At 40.0% G+C, this 6,326-nt stretch overlaps 1 long non-coding RNA gene across 2 annotated transcripts; it reads left to right on the top strand.

Annotated features, from left to right (window-relative positions):
- Nucleotides 1-227: 227 nt before the first annotated feature.
- Nucleotides 228-4,645, top strand: LOC148159699 (uncharacterized). 2 transcript variants are annotated; one of them, XR_015762875.1, is made up of 5 exons: nucleotides 228-1,362; nucleotides 1,521-1,564; nucleotides 2,353-2,446; nucleotides 3,011-3,166; nucleotides 3,948-4,645. It is a non-coding gene; the product is annotated as an uncharacterized LOC148159699 (long non-coding RNA). The 2 variants fall into 2 exon arrangements; XR_015762876.1 differs by lacking the exon at nucleotides 1,521-1,564 and having other exon boundaries at nucleotides 235-1,362.
- Nucleotides 4,646-6,326: the final 1,681 nt, after the last annotated feature.

The following is a 6,326-nucleotide window of genomic DNA, read 5'->3' as shown; positions in this document are numbered from 1 at the left end:
AGTTCCAGTATCATGGGCCCAACATGGGAAACCCATGTGGGCTGACCACATTGAACCCACATGACACAAGCATGGGCTGACCATACATGGGTTAGACCTGGGTAGGAAAATGTAGACCTTAATCCTTTTTCATGTGGGGTAATGGGATTTTTTTTTTTTAATCTGATTAGACAATGTGGTTACCCTGTCACTTTTAAACTTTTCACTATATGTCAAAAGCAAAAGCTGCAAGAGCAAGATTATAAAAACTTTTAAAAAAATTATGAGATGTCAGATTGATGGCCTTTAGCTAAGGAAATTGTTACTCAGTTGGCCTGTATTGGAGCTGATAAAAGGTAAATTGTTGAAGCAATTGTATAAGCTTTCTACAAAATTAAAAGCTCTCCTTGGATGGTTACCTCATCTTGGAGGTCATAAAGAGGTATTGTATTTGAACCATGCTCACTACATGATTTCTTTGTCTGGCTCATTTACTAACACCGACATTACACTAGGCTTCCAGAAGACCAAAATATGTTTCAATGCTTTATTTTTTAAACCAGTTCAGTATTGTCCAAGCTACACTTTGAAGTCCTAGCATTTTTTTCTTTTTATTATTTTACACTAGAACAGTCCAGATGTCCTAACATTTTTGTGACATTATCTGTTTTAAATATGCATAATCTTCTGCTGCTCAGAGTGGTTCAGAGTGGACTTTTGTCCTTGCTTCTTTTTTTAAATGTAATTTAATTTTATTTTATTATCAATTGGATGTTCAGACCTCCAAGTGTTCATTGCAGCTTTTTCAAAGAAGGACTTAATTCTTATTTGGAGAAATAGTTCAGATCAGATCATCGTGAAAAATATTACAAAATGTTTAGAAAATGAATTCAAACAAAACTCAAGTGAGAAAGACAAGAGTAAAATTTTTAGCATCTGTTTTTTCATCTGTAAACATTTTCCAAGTTGTCAGCATAAATAAAATAAAAAAACTAAACATTTCTATTTATGATTATTTTTATATCTTTTAATCTTTTTTCAATAATCTTTTTAACCTTTTTGTTCATTTTTTCTCTGGCACCGTTGCCAATAAAGGTTGGTGAATTGAAGTAGACACTTTACACATCCACTAAAGAAAGTAGTTCCAAAACACATTTGAATAAGGACGACTATATTTATTTATTTTTATTGAGAAAATTTGTGAGTGCTACATCGGTTTTACATTTGTTAAACCGATGTATTACTCTCAAAATTAATCTCGTGTTTCTTGGAGAACGTACAATTGTTAACGGCGGATGGATATGCGGTTTCAAAATCAAACGTAGTCCCATCAGTCCGTTGGCGTGGAGTCTGCAGGTTCGCTGGCCTTCTACTAAAGAATCTGTAAGTACACTTCTGTCTGTTTTGTCTGTGTCAAATTTTAGGGAGAGATTTTAAATCGTTAGTTAAAACATTTGTTGCTCGTAATGGTTCGGATGACCGGAGTACCCCGAAAGACCTTATTAGTTGTTTCTTCTTTTTTTTGTTTGTTTTTCTTTTAGGTGATTTTTTTAACACACACAATAAGTCATCTGCCATTATTGAGGTAAGAATATTTGGATGCAGAGCGATTTCAAACTGTTCTGGGCCAGATCATTTTCAAATACGCTGCGGCGCCATTCACCGGTAAATTTGAGCGCCAACGCGGCAGAATAAAATCGGTTCACTAATGAATCTACGTTGCTAGCGGAGGTTGCTTTTAAAGTACCTTGACACGATAAAACCACTTACATTATTTATAAAGAGTAACTACTTCGCTTTCATTCTGTGTACATGGGTTTTTAACAATCTTTCTCGCAGCCAATTAAGCCAGCATGCATAGCTGGGATCCATTAATTGTGCATTTTTAATTATTATTATTTTTTTTTTTTCATGAAACTGCATTGAATCGTGTCGTTGTGGACTAGATAGGTAATGATGAATGGGCATGGGTTTTGTCTGGGCTAACTACACGAGGCCCATATGTTTAACCTAAAATGGGACCCATATTGTCAGCCCATTTGGGCTAAATGTAGACTGTATTCAGCATTATTGTGGGCTAACTGAGAATGGGACAGAAATGGGCAACACGAAATGGGGCCCATGTGGTTTCAGTATATTTGGCATAAAAGCTTTTTTGTAAATAGAATGAAGGCATAGTAGTAAATATTTTAAAATCATGTTTGTTTTATTGTGTAAGTGACATTTTAAAGCGTTTTATTCTGTCATCGTTTGACTGCAAAAAACATGACAAGTGGGTGTTTAGGTCTCAACTAGCCATTTGTTTGGTCAATGCAAATGGGAGCTTTAGATTTACCAATGTTTTAATACTTTTTAAAAATTTATTTTCTACAGACTACTATGGAGAAGCGTGAAGAAGGCTTGCAAGGGCAGAAGTGACATCAGATCTTCAAACAGATAATGATATTCCAGAAAAGCGACGTAGAAGGTAACGTGGAACAGGGACTTCTGTAACACACAACTGTAGATCAGTGGTTCTTAACCTGGGTTCGATCGAACCCCAGGGGTTCGGCGGAGCCTCTGCCGCGGAGGGAAAAAACTTGTGTAAAGTCGTGATGCGCCGCTTTGCCATCATTTGCTGCGGAGGATCACGTTACATTGCTTAGCCAATCAGTGCTGCGGAGGAGCGCAGGGATGGGGCAAGGAGGGGGGAAGCGGGGTTCGGTGAATGCGCATATGAAACTGGGGGGTTCGGTACCTCAAAAAAGGTTAAGAACCACTGCTCTAGATCTTCTGTCTCCCTGGTTGTCATTTGAGCTGCTCTCAGTTCTTTTACCCATTTGGTTCTCCTTGCTTTACTTTTTCCTTCTAATCCTTCAAAATTTATTGACTTAAATTGATACAGACATTAACAATTGGCATTTTGTCCATGTATAAAAGTAAGCTTATAAGCTATATATGTGTGAAACAATAACAAATCAATTAATAAAAACTAAATGTATCATGCGTCCTGATTTTAAAATGTTGTCCTGTAATTGTCATTATACTTAAGGTTGTCATGGTTGCAGAAATTGGAGGAGGGTCCTTAGATGATGCAGTACAACAAGCTGTGCGATTCCTCATGTCCCCTGAATTGGCCCTCCAGTTCAACCTGTTTGGCCGACATAGGAAACAAGTTCCGGGACCTGCGTCTCTGATGTTTTGTATGGTAAAGATCAGTTTTTATATTCACTTTTTTTCTTGAACATTTGTTAATTTTGGTTGTCTTATGCCTTTTGTTCATTTTTAGTAATCTTTTTTTTTTTTTTAGATTAAAAACTGAGACTTCAATTTTTGGTTTAATTCACATAGTATTCTTTCACTGTGCTCTCAAGAACTTAAAGATTTGATTGCTGACAAAATTTGAAGGTAATATTGTTTGCATTTCAAACAGTATTAACAAAATATACAAGACCATGATAGAACCTTTATGTCAGTAGTTGATTTATATACATTAATATATTTTAAATTTACAATAAGAATATAGTGTGTGTACTAGGGATGCTCCGATCAGGTTTTTTGCTTCCAATTCTGATACCGATCACCCATGGGGCCCATCGCTGCCGATCGTCTGGATTGGCTGTTATTTTTTCACTTTAGGTATAAATGATAACATGTTATCTGGCAAAATTAAAAAGTGCGCAGTGTGACGGAAAGAGTAGATCAGCTGCACATGCAGGCTGCGAATGAGATACAGGTGATCTGCAACAAGAGGCCGTGATCAGCGATCACCAATCAAACACATTTTCACGGAAATTAACCGCTTATGATTGCTGATCGATCTGCACACCTCTATCTACATAATAATAATGACTCGAGAGTGCTTTGATTTTGGCAGATCCCTGCAAGCATTTCTGCCCCTTGAAGGGGAAGAGATGCACATTTCATTAATGTTACATTGTACTAAAAGTAAAACACTAATGCAATTTCTACCTTTGCTTGTTTTTTAGGTGCACTTAAAAGAAATGGATCCATCCACGGAATCACACAAAGATACGGAAAAGGCACTCGAAGTGGGTTACTGGAGCCCCGGACAGAGGTGGAAATAGAAAAGTTAGAGCGACTAGGGAGGCAGCCAGCTCAGACTCAGGTGGGCAGGTTCCAAGATGGACAGTTACAATGATGTATGAGAGCTTTCAAGTGTGGCATATAGGTTATTAAAAATATTTGACAAAAATGTAGTGTGAAAGAGCTATGTAAGTGTGTGTGTGTTGATATATATTTATATGTATTTATATATAGATGTACAGATCTATATAGTTGCATATCTAGATATAGATCTATATACATGTATGTATCTATACATATTTACATAACTAGATGCATAGTTATCTAGATAACGAGATGTAGAAATATAACTATCTAGATATATAGATCTATATATATAGAGATAAATATATATTTACATAGCTAGAAATCTAGTTACATAGATAATTATATATCTACATATAGATCTATGTTTATACATTTGTTATATTAAACTAGTTTCTGTTATTTTCAAATCTGCAATATGAATAATTTTGTAGATTTCTTTTACCAGTGCATTTCTTGTGGCATCATTTGCTCTGTGTTAATAAAGCTCTTATAATTGACGAGTTAAAAAAAACTGACAATATTTAAAATTACCAAATAAAAACCTTGACCAAAAGACATTTTTCATCTCTTTTTTTAATGCAGGTTTTGTGCTAAAGCATTTTAATACTTTGGTTTGTTGATTAAGATTGTATATCTATTAATGTAATTCACTTTCAGGTTAGGTGAGACAGACCCCATTGTTCCTACAGGAATGAGGCATCTGGGCCCCACTGAAAACCCAGTCAGCACCCATTTAAATCTACCTGGGCAAAACCATATGGGGCCACCATGGAACCCGTGGACAAACCCACTTGGTACCCGTATTCTAGCCCAGTTTAGCCCCAGTTGGGGCCCAGGTAAAAAATGAAAGCTCCCAAGTGGGGCTAAGATGGGCCTCATGTAAGGTACCCATCTGGGCCCCACTGAAAACCCAGTCAGCACCCATTTAAATCTACCTGGGTAAACCCATATGGGGCCACCATGGAACCCGTGGACAAACCCACTTGGTACCCATATTCTAGCCCAGTTTAGCCCCAGTTGGGGCCCAGGTAAAAATGAAAGCTGCCAAGTGGGGCCAAGATGGGCCTCATGTAAGGTACCCATCTGGGCCCCACTGAAAACCCAGTCAGCACCCATTTAAATCTACCTGGGCAAACCCATATGGGGCCACCATGGAACCCGTGGACAAACCCACTTGGTGCCCATATTCTAGCCCAGTTTAGCCCCAGTTGGGGCCCAGGTAAAAATGAAAGCTGCCAAGTGGGGCCAAGATGGGCCTCATGTAAGGTACCCATCTGGGCCCCACTGAAAACCCAGTCAGCACCCATTTAAATCTACCTGGGCAAACCCATATGGGGCCACCATGGAACCCGTGGACAAACCCACTTGGTACCCATATTCTAGCCCAGTTTAGCCCCAGTTGGGGCCCAGGTAAAAATGAAAGCTGCCAAGTGGGGCCAAGATGGGCCTCATGTAAGGTACCCATCTGGGCCCCACTGAAAACCCAGTCAGCACCCATTTAAATCTACCTGGGCAAACCCATATGGGGCCACCATGGAACCCGTGGACAAACCCACTTGGTACCCATATTCTAGCCCAGTTTAGCCCCAGTTGGGGCCCAGGTAAAAATGAAAGCTGCCAAGTGGGGCCAAGATGGGCCTCATGTAAGGTACCCATCTGGGCCCCACTGAAAACCCAGTCAGCACCCATTTAAATCTACCTGGGCAAACCCATATGGGGCCACCATGGAACCCGTGGACAAACCCACTTGGTGCCCATATTCTAGCCCAGTTTAGCCCCAGTTGGGGCCCAGGTAAAAATGAAAGCTGCCAAGTGGGGCCAAGATGGGCCTCATGTAAGGTACCCATCTGGGCCCCACTGAAAACCCAGTCAGCACCCATTTAAATCTACCTGGGCAAACCCATATGGGGCCACCATGGAACCCGTGGACAAACCCACTTGGTGCCCATATTCTAGCCCAGTTTAGACCCAGTTGGGGCCCAGGTAAAAATTCATGAAAGCTCCCAAGTGGGGCCCAGATGGGCCTCATGCAAGTTACCCATCTGGGCCCCACTCAAAACCCAGTCAGCAACCAATTAAATTACTTGGGCAAACCGTGTGGGGCCACCATGGAACACGCGGACAAACCCACTTGGTACCCATATTCTAGCCCAGTTTAGACCCAGTTGGGGCCCAGGTAAAAATTCATGAAAGCTCCCAAGTGGGGCCCAGATGGGCCTCATGTAAGTTACCCA

Source organism: Poecilia mexicana, unplaced genomic scaffold, assembly GCF_051168715.1.
Source record: "Poecilia mexicana isolate PSO_F unplaced genomic scaffold, ASM5116871v1 scaffold_5, whole genome shotgun sequence".
In the NCBI taxonomy this organism is placed as follows: domain Eukaryota; kingdom Metazoa; phylum Chordata; class Actinopteri; order Cyprinodontiformes; family Poeciliidae; genus Poecilia; species Poecilia mexicana.
Note: the sequence above shows the minus strand (reverse complement) of the source record. Positions and strands in the feature narration are given on the sequence as shown.